Below are 24,610 nucleotides of genomic sequence, written 5' to 3' on the forward strand. Positions count from 1 at the left end.
ACACTGCGACACGGAGAATGCCGCTGCGACATGGAGAATGACACTGCGACACGGAGAATGACGCTGCGACACGGAGAATGACACTGCGACACGGAGAATGACACTGCGACACGGAGAATGACACTGTGACACGGGGAACGACACTGCGACACGGGGAATGAGACTGTGACAGGGAGAATGACACTGCGACACAGAGAATGACACTGTCACATGGAGAATGACACTGAGACACGGGGAATTACACTGCGACACGGAGAATGCCGCTGCGACATGGAGAATGACACTGCGACACGGAGAATGACACTGCGACACGGAGAATGACACTGCGACACGGAGAATGACACTGCGACACGGAGAATGACACTGCGACATGGGGAATGACACTGCGACACGGAGAACGACACTGCGACACGGAGAATGACACTGTGACACGGGGAACGACACTGTGACACGGAGAATGACACTGCGACACAGAGAATGACACTGTCACACGGAGAATGACACTGAGACACGGGGAATTACACTGCGACACGGAGAATGCCGCTGCGACATGGAGAATGACACTGCGACACGGAGAATGACGCTGCGACACGGAGAATGACACTGCGACACGGAGAATGACACTGCGACACGGAGAATGACACTGCGACATGGGGAATGACACTGCGACACGGAGAACGACACTGCGACACGGAGAACGACACTGCGACACGGAGAATGACACTGCGACATGGAGAATGACACTGTGACACGGAGAATGACACTGTGACACAGGGAACGACACTCTGACATGAAGAATGACACTCTGACAGGGGGAATGACACTGTGGCACGGAGAATGACACTGCGACACGGGGAACGACACTGCGACACGGAGAATGACACTGTGACACGGAGAATGACACTGTGACACGGAGAAAGACACTGTGACACGGAGAGTGACACTGCGACACGGAGAATGACACTGCGACACGGGGAACGACACTGCGACACGGAGAATGACACTGTGACACGGAGAATGACACTGTGACACAGGGAATGACAGTCTGACATGAAGAATGACACTCTGACACGGGGAATGACACTGTGGCACGGAGAATGACACTGCGACACGGGGAACGACACTGCGACACGGAGAATGACACTGTGACACGGAGAATGACACTGTGACACGGAGAAAGACACTGTGACATGAAGAAGGACACTGCGACATGGAGAATGACAGTGCGACACGGAGAATGACACTGTGACACAGGGAACGACACTCTGACATGAAGAATGACACTCTGACACGGGGAATGACACTGCAAAACAGAGAATGACACTGCGACACGGAGAACGACACTGCGACACGGAGAATAACACTGTGACACGAAGAATGACACTGCGACACAGGGAGTGACACTGCGACACGGAGAACGACACTGCGACACGGAGTATGACACTGCGACACGGAGAATGACACTGCGACACGGAGAATGACACTGCGACACGGAGTATGACACTGCTACACGGAGAATTACACTGTGACGGGGGAATGAAACTGCGACAGGGAGAAAGACTCTGCGACACGGATAATGACACTGGGACACGGGGAACGACACTGCGACACAGGGAATGACACTGTGACACGGGGAATGGCACTGCGACACGGGAATGACACTGTGACACGGGGAATGAGACTGTGACATGGAGAATGACACTGCGACACAGAGAATGACACTGTCACACGGAGAATGACACTGTCACACAGAGAATAACACTGAGACACGGGGAATTACACTGCGACACGGAGAATGACGCTGCGACACGGAGAATGACACTGCGACACAGGAATGACACTGCGACACGGAGAATGACACTGCGACATGGGGAATGACACTGCGACACGGAGAACGACAGTGGGACACCGAGAACGACACTGTGACACGGAGAATGACACTGCGATACGGAGAACGACACTGCGACACGGAGAATGACACTGCGACACGGGGAACGACACTGCGACACGGGAATGGCACTGCGACCAGGAGAATGACACTGCAACATGGAGAATGACACTGTGACACGGAGATTGACACTGCAACACGGAGAATGCCACTGTGACATGGAGAATGACACTGTGACACGGAGAATGACACTGCGACACGGGGAATGACACTGCGACACGGGGAATGAGACTGCGACACGGGGAATGAGACTGTGACACGGAGAATGACACTGCGACACGGAGAATGACACTGTGACATGAAGAATGACACTGCGACATGGAGAATGACACTGCGACATGGAGAATGACACTGCGACACGGGGAATGACACTGCGACACGGGGAATGACACTGTGACACGGGGAATGACACTGCAAAACAGAGAATGACACTGCGACACGGGGAGTGACACTGCAAAACAGAGAATGACACTGCGACACGGAGAATGACACTGCGACACGGCGAATGACACTGTGACACGAAGAATGACACTGCGACACAGGGAGTGACACTGCGACACGGAGAATGACACTGTGACACGGGGAACGACACTGCGACACAGGGAATGACACTGTGACACGGGGAATGGCACTGCGACACGGGGAATGACACTGCAACACAGAGAATGACACTGTCACACGGAGAATAACACTGAGACACGGAGAATAACACTGAGACACGGAGAATGACGCTGCGACACGGAGAATGACGCTGCGACACGGAGAATGACACTGTGACATGAAGAAGGACACTTTGACATGGAGAATGACAGTGCGACACGGAGAATGACACTGTGACACAGGGAACGACACTCTGACATGAAGAATGACACTCTGACACGGGGAATGACACTGTGGCACGGAGAATGACACTGCGACACGGGGAACGACACTGCGACACGGAGAATGACACTGTGACACGGAGAATGACACTGTGACACGGAGAAAGACACTGTGACACGGAGAGTGACACTGCGACACGGAGAATGACACTGCGACACGGGGAACGACACTGCGACACGGAGAACGACACTGTGACACGGGGAATGACACTGCGACATGGGGAATGACACTGTGACACGGGGAATGACACTGCAAAACAGAGAATGACACTGCGACACGGAGAATGACACTGCGACACGGGGAGTGACACTGCAAAACAGAGAATGACACTGCGACACGGAGAATGACACTGCGACACGGAGAACGACACTGCGACACGGAGAATAACACTGTGACACGGGGAACGACACTGCGACACAGGGAGTGACACTGCGACACGGAGAATGACACTGTGACACGGGGAACGACACTGCGACACGGGGAATGAGACTGTGACACGGGGAATGGCACTGCGACACAGAGAATGACACTGTCACACGGAGAATGACACTGAGACACGGGGAATTACACTGCGACACGGAGAATGCCGCTGCGACATGGAGAATGACACTGCGACACGGAGAATGACGCTGCGACACGGAGAATGACACTGCGACACGGAGAATGACACTGTGACACGAAGAATGACACTGCGACACAGGGAGTGACACTGCGACACGGAGAATGACACTGTGACACGGGGAACGACACTGCGACACGGGGAATGAGACTGTGACAGGGAGAATGACACTGCGACACAGAGAATGACACTGTCACACGGAGAATGACACTGAGACACGGGGAATTACACTGCGACACGGAGAATGCCGCTGCGACATGGAGAATGACACTGCGACACGGAGAATGACGCTGCGACACGGAGAATGACACTGCGACACGGAGAATGACACTGCGACACGGAGAATGACACTGCGACATGGGGAATGACACTGCGACACGGAGAACGACACTGCGACACGGAGAATGACACTGCGACACGGAGAATGACACTGCGACACGGGGAATGAGACTGTGACACGGAGAATGACACTGCGACACGTGGAACGACACTGCGACACGGAGAATGACACTGTGACACGGAGAATGACACTGTGACACAGGGAATGACAGTCTGACATGAAGAATGACACTCTGACACGGGGAATGACACTGTGGCACGGAGAATGACACTGCGACACGGGGAACGACACTGCGACACGGAGAATGACACTGTGACACGGAGAATGACACTGTGACACGGAGAAAGACACTGTGACATGAAGAAGGACACTGCGACATGGAGAATGACAGTGCGACACGGAGAATGACACTGTGACACAGGGAACGACACTCTGACATGAAGAATGACACTCTGACACGGGGAATGACACTGTGACATGGGGAATGAGACTGTGACACGGGGAACGACACTGTGACACAGGGAATGACACTGTGACACGGGGAACGACACTGCGACACAGGGAATGACACTGTGACACGGGGAATGAGACTGTGACACGGGGAACGACACTGTGACACAGGGAATGACACTGTGACACGGGGAACGACACTGCGACACAGGGAATGACACTGTGACACGGGGAATGAGACTGTGACAGGGAGAATGACACTGCGACACAGAGAATGACACTGTCACACGGAGAATGACACTGTCACACGGAGAATAACACTGAGACACGGGGAATTACACTGCGACACGGAGAATGACGCTGCGACATGGAGAATGACACTGCGACACGGAGAATGACGCTGCGACACGGAGAATGACACTGCGACACGGGAATGACACTGCGACACGGAGAATGACACTGCGACACGGGGAACGACACTGCGACACGGAGAATGACACTGCGACATGGAGAATGACACTGCGACACGGAGAATGACACTGCGACACAGAGAATGACACTGTCACACGGAGAATGACACTGTCACACGGAGAATAACACTGAGACACGGGGAATTACACTGCGACACGGAGAATGACGCTGCGACATGGAGAATGACACTGCGACACGGAGAATGACGCTGCGACACGGAGAATGACACTGCGACACGGGAATGACACTGCGACACGGAGAATGACACTGCGACACGGGGAACGACACTGCGACACGGAGAATGACACTGTGACACGGAGAATGACACTGTGACACGGAGAATGGCACTGTGACACAGGGAATGACAGTCTGACATGAAGAATGACACTCTGACACGGGGAATGACACTGTGGCACGGAGAATGACACTGCGACGCGGGGAATGACACTGCGACACGGGGAATGAGACTGTGACACGGAGAATGACACTGCGACACGGAGAATGACACTGTGACATGAAGAATGACACTGCGACATGGAGAATGACACTGCGACACGGAGAATGACACTGTGACACGGAGAATGACACTGCGACACGGGGAATGACACTGCGACACGGGGAATGAGACTGTGACACGGAGAATGACACTGTGACACGGAGAATGACACCGCGACACGGAGAATGACACTGTGACATGAAGAATGACACTGCGACATGGAGAATGACACTGCGACACGGAGAATGACACTGCGACACGGGGAATGACACTGCGACACGGAGAATGACAATGCGACATGGAGAATGACACTGTGACACAGGGAATGACACTGCGACAGGGAGAATGGTATTGCAACACGGGGAATGACACTGTGACACGGAGAGTGACACTGCGACACAGAGAATCACACTGTGACACGGAGAATGACATCGTGACATGGAGAATGACACTGTGACCAGGAGAATGACACTGCAACATGGAGAATGACACTGTGACACGGAGATTGACACTGCAACACGGAGAATGCCACTGTGACATGGAGAATGACACTGTGACACGGAGAATGACACTGCGACACGGGGAATGACACTGCGACACGGGGAATGAGACTGCGACACGGGGAATGAGACTGTGACACGGAGAATGACACTGCGACACGGAGAATGACACTGTGACATGAAGAATGACACTGCGACACGGAGAATGACACTGCGACACGGAGAATGACACTGTGACACGGAGAATGACACTGCGACACGGGGAATGAGACTGCGACACGGGGAATGAGACTGCGACACGGGGAATGAGACTGTGACACGGAGAATGACACTGCGACACGGAGAATGACACTGCGACATGAAGAATGACACTGCGACATGGAGAATGACACTGCGACACGGAGAATCACACTGTGACACGGGGAATGACACTGCGACACGGGGAATGACACTGCGATACGGAGAATGACAATGCGACATGGAGAATGACACTGTGACACAGGGAATGACACTGCGACAGGGAGAATGGTATTGCAACACGGGGAATGACACTGTGACACGGAGAGTGACACTGCGACACAGAGAATCACACTGTGACACGGAGAATGACATCGTGACATGGAGAATGACACTGTGACACGGGGAATGACACTGCGACACGGAGAATGACACTGTGACACGGAGAATGACACTGCGACACGGGGAATGACACTGCGACACGGGAATGACACTGCGATACGGAGAACGACACTGCGACACGGGAATGGCACTGCGACCAGGAGAATGACACTGCAACATGGAGAATGACACTGTGACACGGAGATTGACACTGCAACACGGAGAATGCCACTGTGACATGGAGAATGACACTGTGACACGGAGAATGACACTGCGACACGGGGAATGACACTGCGACACGGGGAATGAGACTGCGACACGGGGAATGAGACTGTGACACGGAGAATGACACTGCGACACGGAGAATGGCACTGCGACACGGGGAATGACAGTGCGAAACGGAGAATAACATCGTGACATGAAGAATGACACTGTGACACAGGGAATGACACTGCGACAGGGAGAATGGTATTGCAACACGGGGAATGACACTGTGACACGGAGAGTGACACTGCGACACAGAGAATCACACTGTGACACGGAGAATGACATCGTGACATGGAGAATGACACTGTGACACGGAGAACGACACTGCGACACGGAGAATGACACTGCGACACGGAGAATGACACTGCGACACGGGAATGGCACTGCGACCAGGAGAATGACACTGCAACATGGAGAATGACACTGTGACACGGAGATTGACACTGCAACACGGAGAATGCCACTGTGACATGGAGAATGACACTGTGACACGGAGAATGACACTGCGACATGGGGAATGACACTGCGACACGGGGAATGAGACTGCGACACGGGGAATGAGACTGTGACACGGAGAATGACACTGCGACACGGAGAATGGCACTGCGACACGGGGAATGACACTGCGACATGGGGATTGACACTACGACACGAAGAACGACACTGCGACACGGGGAATGACACTGCGACACGGAGAACGACACTGCGACACGGAGAATGACACTGCGACACGGAGAATGACACTGTGACACGGGGAATGACACTGCGACACGGAGTATGACACTGCGACACGGAGAATTACACTGTGACGGGGGAATGAAACTGCGACAGGGAGAATGACTCTGCGACACGGGGAATGACACTGGGACACGGGGAACGACACTGCGACACAGGGAATGACACTGTGACACGGGGAATGAGACTGTGACAGGGAGAATGACACTGCGACACAGAGAATGACACTGTCACACGGAGAATAACACTGAGACACGGAGAATAACACTGAGACACGGAGAATGACGCTGCGACACGGAGAATGACACTGCGACACAGAGAATGACACTGCGACACGGAGAATGACACTGTGACATGAAGAAGGACACTGCGACATGGAGAATGACAGTGCGACACGGAGAATGACACTGTGACACAGGGAACGACAGTCTGACATGAAGAATGACACTCTGACATGGGGAATGACACTGTGGCACGGAGAATGACACTGCGACACGGGGAACGATACTGCGACACGGAGAATGACACTGTGACACGGAGAATGACACTGTGACACGGAGAAAGACACTGTGACACGGAGAGTGACACTGCGACACGGAGAATGACACTGCGACACGGGGAATGAGACTGCGACACGGGGAATGAGACTGTGACACGGAGAATGACACTGCGACACGGAGAATGACACTGTGACATGAAGAATGACACTGCGACATGGAGAATGACACTGCGACACGGAGAATGACACTGCGACACGGGGAATGACACTGCGACACGGGGAATGAGACTGCGACACGGGGAATGAGACTGTGACACGGAGAATGACACTGCGACACGGAGAATGACACTGTGACATGAAGAATGACACTGCGACATGGAGAATGACACTGCGACACGGAGAATGACACTGTGACACGGGGAATGACACTGCGACACGGGGAATGACACTGCGACACGGAGAATGACAATGCGACATGGAGAATGACACTGTGAAACAGGGAATGACACTGCGACAGGGAGAATGGTATTGCAACACGGGGAATGACACTGTGACACGGAGAGTGACACTGCGACACAGAGAATCACACTGTGACACGGAGAATGACATCGTGACATGGAGAATGACACTGTGACACGGAGAACGACACTGCGACACGGAGAATGACACTGCGACACGGAGAATGACACTGCGACACGGGAATGGCACTGCGACCAGGAGAATGACACTGCAACATGGAGAATGACACTGTGACACGGAGATTGACACTGCGACACGGAGAATGACACTGCGACACGGGGAATGAGACTGCGACACGGGGAATGACACTGCGACACGGGGAATGACACTGCGACACGGGGAATGAGACTGCGACACGGGGAATGAGACTGTGACACGGAGAATGACACTGCGACACGGAGAATGACACTGTGACATGAAGAATGACACTGCGACATGGAGAATGACAGTGCGAAACGGAGAATAACATCGTGACATGAAGAATAACACTGAGACACGGAGAATGACGCTGCGACACGGAGAATGACACTGCGACATGGAGAATGACAGTGTGACACGGAGAATGACACTGCGACACGGGGAATGACACTCTGACATGAAGAATGACACTCTGACACGGGGAATGACACTGTGGCACGGAGAATGACACTGCGACACGGGGAACGACACTGCGACACGGAGAATGACACTGTGACACGGAGAATGACACTGTGACACAGGGAACGACAGACTGACATGAAGAATGACACTCTGACATGGGGAATGACACTGTGGCACGGAGAATGACACTGCGACACGGGGAACGATACTGCGACACGGAGAATGACACTGTGACACGGAGAATGACACTGTGACACGGAGAAAGACACTGTGACACGGAGAGTGACACTGCGACACGGAGAATGACACTGTGACACGGGGAATGACACTGCGACACGGGGAATGACACTGCGACATGGGGAATGACACTGTGACACGGGGAATGACACTGCAAAACAGAGAATGACACTGCGACACGGAGAATGACACTGCGACACGGGGAGTGACACTGCAAAACAGAGAATGACACTGCGACACGGAGAATGACACTGCGACACGGCGAATGACACTGTGACACGAAGAATGACACTGCGACACAGGGAGTGACACTGCGACACGGAGAATGACACTGTGACACGGGGAACGACACTGTGACACAGGGAATGACACTGTGACACGGGGAATGGCACTGCGACACAGGGAATGACACTGTGACACGGGGAATGAGACTGTGACAGGGAGAATGACACTGCGACACAGAGAATGACACTGTCACACGGAGAATGACACTGTCACACGGAGAATAACACTGAGACACGGGGAATTACACTGCGACACGGAGAATGACGCTGCGACATGGAGAATGACACTGCAACACGGAGAATGACGCTGCGACACGGAGAATGACACTGCGACACGGGAATGACACTGCGACACGGAGAATGACACTGCGACATGGGGAATGACACTGCGACACGGAGAACGACACTGCGACACGGAGAATGACACTGTGACACGGAGAAAGACACTGTGACACGGAGAATGACACTGCGACACGGAGAATGACACTGCGACACGGGGAATGACACTGCGACACGGAGAACGACACTGTGACACGGGGAATGACACTGCGACATGGGGAATGACACTGTGACACGGGGAATGACACTGTGACACGGGGAATGACACTGCAAAACAGAGAATGACACTGCGACACGGAGAATGACACTGTGACACGGGGAGTGACACTGCGACACGGAGAACGACACTGTGGCACGGAGAATAACACTGCGACACGGGGAACGACGCTGCGACACGGAGAATGACACTGTGACACGGAGAATGACACTGTGACACGGAGAAAGACACTGTGACACGGAGAATGACACTGTGACACAGGGAATGACAGTCTGACATGAATAATGACACTCTGACACGGGGAATGACACTGCGACACAGAGAATCACACTGTGACATGGAGAATGACATCGTGACACGGAGAATGACACTGTGACACGGGGAATGACACTGCGACACGGAGAATGACATCGTGACATGAAGAATGACACTGCGACATGGAGAATGACAGTGTGACATGGAGAATGACAGTGCGACACGGAGAATGACACTGTGACACAGGGAATGACACTGTGACATGAAGAATGACACTGCGACATGGAGAATGACAGTGCGACATGGAGAATGACAGTGCGACACGGAGAATGACACTGTGACACAGGGAATGACACTGTGACACGGAGAATGACACTGTGACATGAAGAATGACACTGCGACATGGAGAATGACAGTGCGACATGGAGAATGACAGTGCGACACGGAGAATGACACTGTGACACCGGGAATGACACTCTGACATGAAGAATGACACTCTGACACGGGGAACGACACTGCGACACGGGGAACGACACTGCGACACGGAGAATGACACTGTGACACGGAGAATGACACTGTGACACGGAGAAAGACACTGTGACACGGAGAATGACACTGCGACACAGAGAATGACACTGCGACATGGGGAATGACACTGCGACACGGAGAACGACACTGTGACACGGGGAATGACACTGTGACATGTGGAATGGCACTGTGACACGGGGAATGACACTGCAAAACAGAGAAAGACACTGCGACACGGAGAATGACACTGCGACACGGGGAGTGACACTGCGACATGGAGAATAACACTGTGACACGAAGAATGACACTGCGACGCGGGGAGTGACACTGCGACACGGGGAACGACACTGCGACACGGAGAATAACACTGTGACACGGAGAATGACACTGCGACACAGGGAGTGACACTGCGACACGGGGAACGACACTGCGACACGGAGAATGACAATGCGACATGGAGAATGACACTGTGACACAGGGAATGACACTGCGACAGGGAGAATGGTATTGCAACACGGGGAATGACACTGTGACACGGGGAGTGACACTGCGACACAGAGAATGACACTGTGACACGGAGAATGACATCGTGACATGGAGAATGACACTGTGACACGGAGAATGACACTGCAACATGGAGAATGACACTGTGACACGGAGATTGACACTGCAACACGGAGAATGCCACTGTGACATGGAGAATGACACTGTGACACGGAGAATGACACTGCGACACGGGGAATGACACTGCGACACGGGGAATGAGACTGCGACACGGGGAATGAGACTGTGACACGGAGAATGACACTGCGACACGGAGAATGACACTGTGACATGAAGAATGACACTGCGACATGGAGAATGACACTGCGACACGGAGAATGACACTGTGACACGGAGAATGACACTGCGACACGGGGAATGAGACTGCGACACGGGGAATGAGACTGCGACACGGGGAATGACACTGCGACACGGAGAATGACACTGTGACATGAAGAATGACACTGCGACATGGAGAATGACACTGCGACACGGAGAATGACACTGTGACACGGGGAATGACACTGCGACACGGGGAATGACACTGCGACACGGAGTATGACACTGTGACACAGGGAATGACACTGCGACAGGGAGAATGGTATTGCAACACGGGGAATGACACTGTGACACGGAGAGTGACACTGCGACACAGAGAATGACACTGTCACACGGAGAATAACACTGAGACACGGAGAATAACACTGAGACACGGAGAATGACGCTGCGACACGGAGAATGACACTGCGAAACAGAGAATGACACTGCGACACGGAGAATGACACTGTGACATGAAGAAGGACACTGCGACATGGAGAATGACAGTGCGACACGGAGAATGACACTGTGACACAGGGAATGACACTCTGACATGAAGAATGACACTCTGACACGGGGAATGACACTGTGGCACGGAGAATGACACTGCGACATGGGGAACGACACTGCGACACGGAGAATGACACTGTGACACGGAGAATGACACTGTGACACAGGGAACGACAGTCTGACATGAAGAATGACACTCTGACATGGGGAATGACACTGTGGCACGGAGAATGACACTGCGACACGGGGAACGATACTGCGACACGGAGAATGACACTGTGACACGGAGAATGACACTGTGACACGGAGAAATACACTGTGACACGGAGAGTGACACTGCGACACGGAGAATGACACTGCGACACGGGGAATGACACTGCGACACGGGGAATGACACTGCGACACGGGGAATGACACTGTGACACGGGGAATGACACTGCAAAACAGAGAATGACACTGCGACACGGAGAATGACACTGCGACACGGGGAATGACACTGCAAAACAGAGAATGACACTGCGACACGGAGAATGACACTGCGACACGGCGAATGACACTGTGACACGAAGAATGACACTGCGACACAGGGAGTGACACTGCGACACGGAGAATGACACTGTGACACGGGGAACGACACTGCGACACAGGGAATGACACTGTGACACGGAGAATGACACTGTGACACGGAGAATGACACTGCGACACGGGGAATGAGACTGCGACACGGGGAATGAGACTGCGACACGGGGAATGACACTGCGACACGGAGAATGACACTGTGACATGAAGAATGACACTGCGACATGGAGAATGACACTGCGACACGGAGAATGACACTGTGACACGGGGAATGACACTGCGACACGGGGAATGACACTGCGACACGGAGTATGACACTGTGACACAGGGAATGACACTGCGACAGGGAGAATGGTATTGCAACACGGGGAATGACACTGTGACACGGAGAGTGACACTGCGACACAGAGAATGACACTGTCACACGGAGAATAACACTGAGACACGGAGAATAACACTGAGACACGGAGAATGACGCTGCGACACGGAGAATGACACTGCGAAACAGAGAATGACACTGCGACACGGAGAATGACACTGTGACATGAAGAAGGACACTGCGACATGGAGAATGACAGTGCGACACGGAGAATGACACTGTGACACAGGGAATGACACTCTGACATGAAGAATGACACTCTGACACGGGGAATGACACTGTGGCACGGAGAATGACACTGCGACATGGGGAACGACACTGCGACACGGAGAATGACACTGTGACACGGAGAATGACACTGTGACACAGGGAACGACAGTCTGACATGAAGAATGACACTCTGACATGGGGAATGACACTGTGGCACGGAGAATGACACTGCGACACGGGGAACGATACTGCGACACGGAGAATGACACTGTGACACGGAGAATGACACTGTGACACGGAGAAATACACTGTGACACGGAGAGTGACACTGCGACACGGAGAATGACACTGCGACACGGGGAATGACACTGCGACACGGGGAATGACACTGCGACTTGGGGAATGACACTGTGACACGGGGAATGACACTGCAAAACAGAGAATGACACTGCGACATGGAGAATGACACTGCGACACGGGGAATGACACTGCAAAACAGAGAATGACACTGCGACACGGAGAATGACACTGCGACACGGCGAATGACACTGTGACACGAAGAATGACACTGCGACACAGGGAGTGACACTGCGACACGGAGAATGACACTGTGACACGGGGAACGACACTGCGACACAGGGAATGACACTGTGACACGGGGAATGGCACTGCGACACAGGGAATGACACTGTGACACGGGGAATGAGACTGTGACAGGGAGAATGACACTGTGACACGGGGAATGACACTGCGACACAGAGAATGACACGGCGACACGGAGAATGACATCGTGACATGAAGAATGACACTGCGACATGGAGAATGACAGTGCGACATGGAGAATGACAGTGCGACACGGAGAATGACACTGTGACACAGGGAATGACACTCTGACATGAAGAATGACACTCTGACACGGGGAATGACACTGTGGCACGGAGAATGACACTGCAACATGGGGAACGACACTGCGACACGGAGAATGACACTGTGACACGGAGAATGACACTGTGACACGGAGAAAGACACTGTGACACGGAGAATGACACTGTGACACAGGGAATGACAGTCTGACATGAAGAATGACACTCTGACATGGGGAATGACACTGTGGCACGGAGAATGACACTGCGACACGGGGAGCGACACTGCGACACGGAGAATGACACTGTGACACGGAGAATGACACTGTGACAGGGAGAATGACACTGTGACACGGGGAATTACACTGCGAAACGGAGAATGACGCTGCGACATGGAGAATGACACTGCGACACGGAGAATGACGCTGCGACACGGAGAATGACACTGCGACACGGGAATGACACTGCGACACGGAGAATGACACTGCGACACGGGGAACGACACTGCGACACGGAGAATGACACTGTGACACGGAGAATGACACTGTGACACGGAGAATGACACTGTGACACAGGGAATGACAGTCTGACATGAAGAATGACACTCTGACACGGGGAATGACACTGTGGCACGGAGAATGACACTGCGACACGGGGAATGACACTGCGACACGGGGAATGAGACTGCGACACGGGGAATGAGACTGTGACACGGAGAATGACACTGCGACACGGAGAATGACACTGTGACATGAAGAATGACACTGCGACATGGAGAATGACACTGCGACACGGAGAATGACACTGTGACACGGAGAATGACACTGCGACACTGGGAATGACACTGCGACACGGGGAATGAGACTGCGACACGGGGAATGAGACTGTGACACGGAGAATGACACTGCGACACGGAGAATGACACTGTGACATGAAGAATGACACTGCGACATGGAGAATGACACTGCGACACGGAGAATGACACTGTGACACGGGGAATGACACTGCGACACGGGGAATGACACTGCGACACGGAGAATGACAATGCGACATGGAGAATGACACTGTGACACAGGGAATGACACTGCGACACGGAGAATGACAATGCGACATGGAGAATGACACTGTGACATGAAGAATGACACTGCGACATGGAGAATGACACTGCAACACGGGGAATGACACTGTGACACGGAGAGTGACACTGCGACACAGAGAATCACACTGTGACACGGAGAATGACATCGTGACATGGAGAATGACACTGTGACACGGAGAACGACACTGCGACACGGAGAATGACACTGCGACACGGAGAATGACACTGCGACACGGGAATGGCACTGCGACCAGGAGAATGACACTGCAACATGGAGAATGACACTGTGACACGGAAATTGACACTGCGACACGGAGAATGCCACTGTGACATGGAGAATGACACTGTGACACGGAGAATGACACTGCGACACGGGGAATGAGACTGCGACACGGAGAATGACACTGCGACACGGAGAATGACACTGTGACATGAAGAATGACACTGCGACATGGAGAATGACAGTGCGAAACGGAGAATAACATCGTGACATGAAGAATGACACTGCGACATGGAGAATGACAGTGCGACATGGAGAATGACACTGTGACATGAAGAATGACACTGCGACACGGAGAATGACACTGCGACACGGAGAATGACACTGTGACACAGGGAATGACACTGTGACATGAAGAATGACACTGCGACATGGAGAATGACAGTGCGAAACGGAGAAGAACATCGTGACATGAAGAATGACACTGCGACATGGAGAATGACAGTGCGACATGGAGAATGACACTGTGACATGAAGAATGACACTGCGACACGGAGAATGACACTGCGACACGGAGAATGACACTGCGACACGGAGAATGACACTGTGACATGAAGAATGACACTGCGACATGGAGAATGACAGTGCGAAACGGAGAAGAACATCGTGACATGAAGAATGACACTGCGACATGGAGAATGACAGTGCGAAACGGAGAATAACATCGTGACATGAAGAATGACACTGCGACATGGAGAATGACACTGCGACATGGGGAATGACACTACGACACGAAGAATGACACTGCGACACGGGGAATGACACTGCGACACGGAGTATGACACTGCGACACGGAGAATTACACTGTGACGGGGGAATGAAACTGCGACAGGGAGAATGACTCTGCGACACGGATAATGACACTGGGACACGGGGAACGACACTGCGACACAGGGAATGACACTGCGACACGGGGAATGACACTGGGACACGGGGAACGACACTGCGACACAGGGAATGACACTGTGACACGGGGAATGAGACTGTGACAGGGAGAATGACACTGCGACACAGAGAATGACACTGTCAAACGGAGAATAACACTGAGACACGGAGAATAACACTGAGACACGGAGAATGACGCTGCGACACGGAGAATGACACTGCGACACGGAGAATGACACTGTGACATGAAGAAGGACACTGCGACATGGAGAATGACAGTGCGACACGGAGAATGACACTGTGACACAGGGAATGACTCTCTGACATGAAGAATGACACTCTGACACGGGGAATGACACTGTGGCACGGAGAATGACACTGCGACACGGGGAACGACACTGCGACACGGAGAATGACACTGTGACACGGAGAATGACACTGTGACACAGGGAACGACAGACTGACATGAAGAATGACACTCTGACATGGGGAATGACACTGTGGCACGGAGAATGACACTGCGACACGGGGAACGATACTGCGACACGGAGAATGACACTGTGACACGGAGAATGACACTGTGACACGGAGAATGACACTGCGACACGGGGAATGACACTGCGACATGGGGAATGACACTGCGACACGGAGAACGACACTGTGACACGGGGAATGACACTGCGACATGGGGAATGACACTGTGACACGGGGAATGACACTGCAAAACAGAGAATGACACTGCGACACGGAGAATGACACTGCGACACGGGGAGTGACACTGCAACACGGAGAACGACACTGCGACATGGAGAATAACACTGTGACAAGGAGAATGACACTGCGACATGGAGAATGACACTGTGACACGGAGAACGACACTGCGACACGGAGAATAACACTGTGACACGAAGAATGACACTGCGACACAGGGAGTGACACTGCGACACGGAGAACGACACTGCGACACGGAGAATAACACTGTGACACGAAGAATGACACTGCGACACGGGGAAAGACACTGCGACACGGAGTATGACACTGCGACACGGAGTATGACACTGTGACACGGAGAATGACACTGCGACACGGAGTATGACACTGCGACACGGAGAATGACACTGTGACATGGAGAATGACACTGCGACACGGGGAATGACACTGCGACACGGAGTATGACACTGCGACACGGAGTATGACACTGTGACACGGAGAATGACACTGCGACACGGAGTATGACACTGCGACACGGAGAATGACACTGCGACACGGAGAATGACGCTGTGACATGGGGAATGACACTGTGACACGGGGAATGACACTGTAAAACAGAGAATGACACTGCGACACGGAGAATGACACTGCGACACGGGGAGTGACACTGCGACACGGAGAACGACACTGCGACACGGAGAATAACACTGTGACACGGAGAATGACGCTGCGACACGGAGAATGACACTGCGACACGGGAATGTCACTGCGTCACGGAGAATGACACTGCGACACGGAGAATGACACTGCGACACGGAGAATGTCACTGTGACATGGGGAATGACACTGCGACACGGGGAATGACACTGTGACATGAAGAATGACACTGCGACATGGAGAATGACAGTGCGACATGGAGAATGACAGTGCGACACGGAGAATGACACTGTGACACAGGGAATGACACTCTGACATGAAGAATGACACTCTGACACGGGGAATGACACTGTGGCACGGAGAATGACACTGCGACACGGGGAACGACACTGCGACACGGAGAATGACACTGTGACACGGAGAATGACACTGTGACACGGAGAAAGACACTGTGACACGGAGAATGACACTGTGACACAGGGAATGACAGTCTGACATGAAGAATGACACTCTGACACGGGGAATGACACTGCGACACAGAGAATCACACTGTGACACGGAGAATGACATCGTGACATGGAGAATGACACTGTGACACGGGGAATGACACTGCGACACAGAGAATCACACTGTGACACGGAGAATGACATCGTGACATGGAGAATGACACTGCGACACGGAGAATGACACTGTGACACGGGGAATGACACTGCGACACAGAGAATGACACTGCGACACAGAGAATGACATCGTGACATGAAGAATGACACTGCGACATGGAGAATGACAGTGCGACATGGAGAATGACAGTGCGACACGGAGAATGACACTGTGACACAGGGAATGACACTGTGACACAGGGAATGACACTGTGGCATGGAGAATGACAGTGCGACATGGAGAATGACACTGCGACACGGAGAACGACACTGTGACACAGGGAATGACACTGTGATATGTGGAATGGCACTGTGACACGGGGAATGACACTGCAAAACAGAGAAAGACACTGCGACACGGAAAAGACACTGCGACACGGGGAGTGACACTGTGTCACGGAGAATAACACTGTGACACGAAGAATGACACTGCGACACGGGGAGTGACACTGCGACACGGAGAATAACACTGTGACACGGAGAATGACACTGCGACACGGGGAGTGACACTGCGACACGGAGAATAACACTGCGACACGGAGAATAACACTGTGACACGGAGAATGACACTGCGACACGGGGAACGACACTGCGACACAGGGTATGACACTGTGACATGGAGAATGACACTGTGACACGGGGAATGGCACTGCGACACGGAGAATGACACTGCGACACGGAGAATAACACTGAGACACGGGGAATTACACTGCGACACGGAGAATGACGCTGCGACACGGAGAATGACACTGCGACATGGAGAACGACAGTGGGACACCGAGAACGACACTGTGACACGGAGAATGACACTGCGACACGGAGAACGACACTGCGACATGGAGAATGACACTGAGACACGGGGAATTACACTGCGACACGGAGAATGACGCTGCGACACGGAGAATGACACTGCGACACGGGAATGTCACTGCGACACGGAGAATGACACTGCGACACGGAGAATGACACTGCGACACGGAGAATGTCACTGTGACATGGGGAATGACACTGCGACACGGGGAATGACACTGTGACATGAAGAATGACACTGCGACATGGAGAATGACAGTGCGACACGGAGAATGACACTGCGACACGGGGAATGACACTGTGACATGAAGAATGACACTGCGACATGGAGAATGACAGTGCGACATGGAGAATGACAGTGTGACACGGAGAATGACACTGTGACACAGGGAATGACACTCTGACATGAAGAATGACACTGTGACATGGAGAATTACACTCTGACACGGGGAATGACACTGTGGCACGGAGAATGACACTGCGACACGGGGAACGACACTGCGACACGGAGAATGACACTGTGACACGGAGAATGACACTGTGACACGGAGAAAGACACTGTGACACAGAGAATGACACTGTGACACAGGGAATGACACTCTGACATGAAGAATGACACTCTGACACGGGGAATGACACTGTGGCACGGAGAATGACACTGCGACACGGAGAATGACACTGTGACACGGAGAATGACACTGTGACACGGAGAAAGACACTGTGACACGGAGAATGACACTGCGACACGGAGAATGACACTGCGACATGGGGAATGACACTGCGACACGGAGAACGACAATGTGACACGGGGAATGACACTGTGACACGAAGAATGACACTGCGACACAGGGAGTGACACTGCGACACGGAGAACGACACTGCGACACGGAGAATGACACTGTGACACGGAGAATGACACTGTGACACGGAGAATGACACTGCGACACGGGGAATGACACTGCGACACGGAGTATGACACTGCGACACGGAGTATGACACTGCGACACGGAGAATGACACTGCGACACGGGGAATGACACTGCGACATGGAGAATGACACTGCGACATGGGGAATGACACTGCGACACGGGGAATGACACTGCGACACGGAGAATGACACTGCGACACGGAGTATGACACTGCGACACGGAGAATGACACTGCGACACGGGGAATGACACTGCGACACGGAGTATGACACTGCGACACGGAGTATGACACTGCGACACGGAGAATGACACTGCGACACAGGGAATGACACTGCGACACGGAGAATGACACTGCGACACGGGGAATGACACTGCGACACGGGGAATGACACTGCGACACGGAGAAAGACACTGTGACACGGAGAATGACACTGTGACACGGAGAAAGACACTGACACGGAGAATGACACTGTGACACGGAGAAAGACACTGTGACACGGAGAATGACACTGTGACACGGAGAATGACACTGTGACACGGAGAAAGACACTGTGACACGGAGAATGACACTGTGACATGGACTATGACACTGCGACACGGAGAATGACACTGCGACACGGAGTATGACACTGCGACACGGAGTATGACACTGCGACACGGGGAATGACACTGTGACACGGAGTATGACACTGCGACACGGGGAATGACACTGCGACACAGGGAATGACACTGTGACACGGGGAATGAGACTGTGACAGGGAGAATGACACTGAGACACGGGTAATTACACTGCGACAGGGAGAATGACGCTGCGACACGGAGAATGACACTGCGACACGGGAATGACACTGCGACAGGGAGAATGACACTGCGACATGGGGAACGACACTGCGACACAGGGAATGACACTGCGACACGGAGAATGACACTGCGACATGGAGAATGACACTGCGACACGGGAATGGCACTGCGACCAGGAGAATGACACTGCAACATGGAGAATGACACTGTGACACGGAGAATAACACTGTGATACGAAGAATGACACTGCGACACAGGGAGTGACACTGCGACACGGAGAACGACACTGCGACACGGAGAATGACACTGTGACACGAAGAATGACACTGCGACACAGGGATTGACACTGCGACACAGAGAACGACACTGCGACACGGAGTATGACACTGCGACACGGAGAATGACACTGTCACACGGAGAATAACACTGAGACACGGGGAATTACACTGCGACACGGAGAATGACGCTGCGACACGGGAATGACACTGCGACACGGAGAATGACACTGCGACATGGGGAATGACACTGCGACACGGGGAACGACACTGCGACACGGGGAACGACACTGCGACACGGGGAACGACACTGCGACATGGAGAATGACACTGTGACACGAAGAATGACACTGCGACACAGGGAGTGACACTGCGACACGGAGAACGACACTGCGACACGGAGAATAACACTGTGACACGAAGAATGACACTGTGACACGGAGAATGACACTGCGACACGGGGAATGACACTGCGACACGGAGTATGACACTGCGACACGGAGTATGACACTGCGACACGGAGAATGACACTGCGACACGGAGAATAACACTGTGACACGAAGAATGACACTGTGACACGGAGAATGACACTGCGTCACGGGGAATGACACTGCGACACGGAGTATGACACTGCGACACGGAGTATGACACTGCGACACGGAGAATGACACTGCGACACGGAGTATGACACTGTGACACGGAGAATGACACTGCGACACGGAGAATGACACTGTGACACGGAGAATGACACTGCGACACGGGGAATGACACTGCGACACGGAGTATGACACTGCGACACGGAGTACGACACTGTGACATGGAGAATGACACTGCGACACGGGGAATGACACTGCGACACGGAGAATGACACTGCGACACGGGGAATGACACTGCGACACGGAGTATGACACTGCGACACGGGGAATGACACTATGACACGGGGAATGACACTGCGACACGGGGAATGACACTGTGACACGGGGAATGACACTGCGACACGGGGAATGACACTGCGACACGGAGTATGACACTGCGACACGGAGAATGACGCTGCGACACGGAGAATTACACTGTGACGGGGGAATGAAACTGCGACAGGGAGAATGACTCTGCGACACGGATAATGACACTGTGACACGGGGAATGACACTGCGACACGGGGAATGACACTGGGACACGGGGAACGACACTGCGACACGGGGAATGACACTGTGACACGGGGAATGACACGGCGACACAGGGAATGACACTGTGACACGGGGAATGAGATTGTGACAGGGAGAATGACACTGAGACACGGGTAATTACACTGCGACAGGGAGAATGACACTGCGACACGGGAATGACACTGCGACACGGAGAATGACACTGCGACATGGGGAATGACACTGCGACACGGAGAACGACACTGTGACACGGAGAATGACACTGCGACACGGAGAATGACACTGTGACATGGAGAATGACACTGCGACACGGGGAATGACACTGTGACACGGGGAATGAGACTGTGACAGGGAGAATGACACTGAGACACGGGTAATTACACTGCGACAGGGAGAATGACACTGCGACATGGAGAATGACACTGCGACACGGGAATGACACTGCGACACGGAGAATGACACTGCGACATGGGGAATGACACTGCGACATGGAGAACGACACTGCGACATGGAGAATGACACTGTGACACGGAGAATAACACTGTGACACGAAGAATGACACTGCGACACAGGGAGTGACACTCTGACATGAAGAATGACACTCTGACACGGGGAATGACACTGTGGCACGGAGAATGACACTGCGACACGGAGAATGACACTGTGACACGGAGAATGACACTGTGACATGGAGAAAGACACTGTGACACGGAGAATGACACTGCGACACGGAGAATGACACTGCGACATGGGGAATGACACTGCGACACGGAGAACGACAATGTGACACGGGGAATGACACTGTGACACGAAGAATGACACTGCGACACAGGGAGTGACACTGCGACACGGAGAACGACACTGCGACACGGAGAATGACACTGTGACACGAAGAATGACACTGTGACACGGAGAATGACACTGCGACACGGAGAATGACACTGCGACACGGGGAATGACACTGCGACACGGAGTATGACACTGTGACACGGAGTATGACACTGCGACACGGAGAATGACACTGCGACACGGGGAATGACACTGCGACATGGAGAATGACACTGCGACATGGGGAATGACGGTGCGACACGGGGAATGACACTGCGACACGGAGAATGACACTGCGACACGGAGAATGACACTGCGACACGGAGTATGACACTGCGACACGGAGAATGACACTGCGACACGGGGAATGACACTGCGACACGGAGTATGACACTGCGACACGGAGTATGACACTGCGACACGGAGAATGACACTGCGACACGGGGAATGACACTGCGACACGGAGAATGACACTGCGACACGGGGAATGACACTGCGACACGGGGAATGACACTGCGACACGGAGAAAGACACTGTGACACGGAGAATGACACTGTGACACGGAGAAAGACACTGTGACACGGAGAATGACACTGTGACACGGAGAATGACACTGTGACACGGAGAAAGACACTGTGACACGGAGAATGACACTGTGACACGGAGAAAGACACTGTGACACGGAGAATGACACTGTGACACGGACTATGACACTGCGACACGGAGAATGACACTGCGACACGGAGTATGACACTGCGACACGGAGTATGACACTGCGACACGGGGAATGACACTGTGACACGGAGTATGACACTGCGACACGGGGAATGACACTGCGACACGGAGAATGACACTGCGACACGGAGTATGACACTGCGACACGGAGAATGACACTGCGACACGGAGTATGACACTGCGACACGGAGAATGACACTGCGACACGGGGAATGACACTGTGACACGGGGAATGACACTGCGACACGGGGAATGACACTGCGACACGGAATATGACACTGCGACACGGGGAATGACACTGCGACACGGAGTATGACACTGCGACACGGAGAATGACACTGCGACACGGGGAATGACACTGCGACACGGAGTATGACACTGCGACACGGGGAATGACACTGTGACACGGGGAATGACACTGCGACACGGGGAATGACACTGCGACACGGAGTATGACGCTGCGACACGGAGAATGACGCTGCGACACGGAGTATGACACTGCGACACGGAGTATGACACTGCGACACGGGGAATGACACTGCGACACGGAATATGACACTGCGACACGGAG

At 53.2% G+C, this 24,610-nt stretch overlaps 1 protein-coding gene across 1 annotated transcript in view; it reads right to left on the bottom strand.

The window, feature by feature from the left end:
• LOC140479529 (probable voltage-dependent R-type calcium channel subunit alpha-1E) overlaps positions 1-24,610 on the bottom strand; it is a 1,102,593-nt gene that overhangs the window by 304,447 nt on the left and 773,536 nt on the right. The window lies entirely within an intron of this gene.

This window comes from Chiloscyllium punctatum, chromosome 7, assembly GCF_047496795.1.
Source record: "Chiloscyllium punctatum isolate Juve2018m chromosome 7, sChiPun1.3, whole genome shotgun sequence".
In the NCBI taxonomy this organism is placed as follows: domain Eukaryota; kingdom Metazoa; phylum Chordata; class Chondrichthyes; order Orectolobiformes; family Hemiscylliidae; genus Chiloscyllium; species Chiloscyllium punctatum.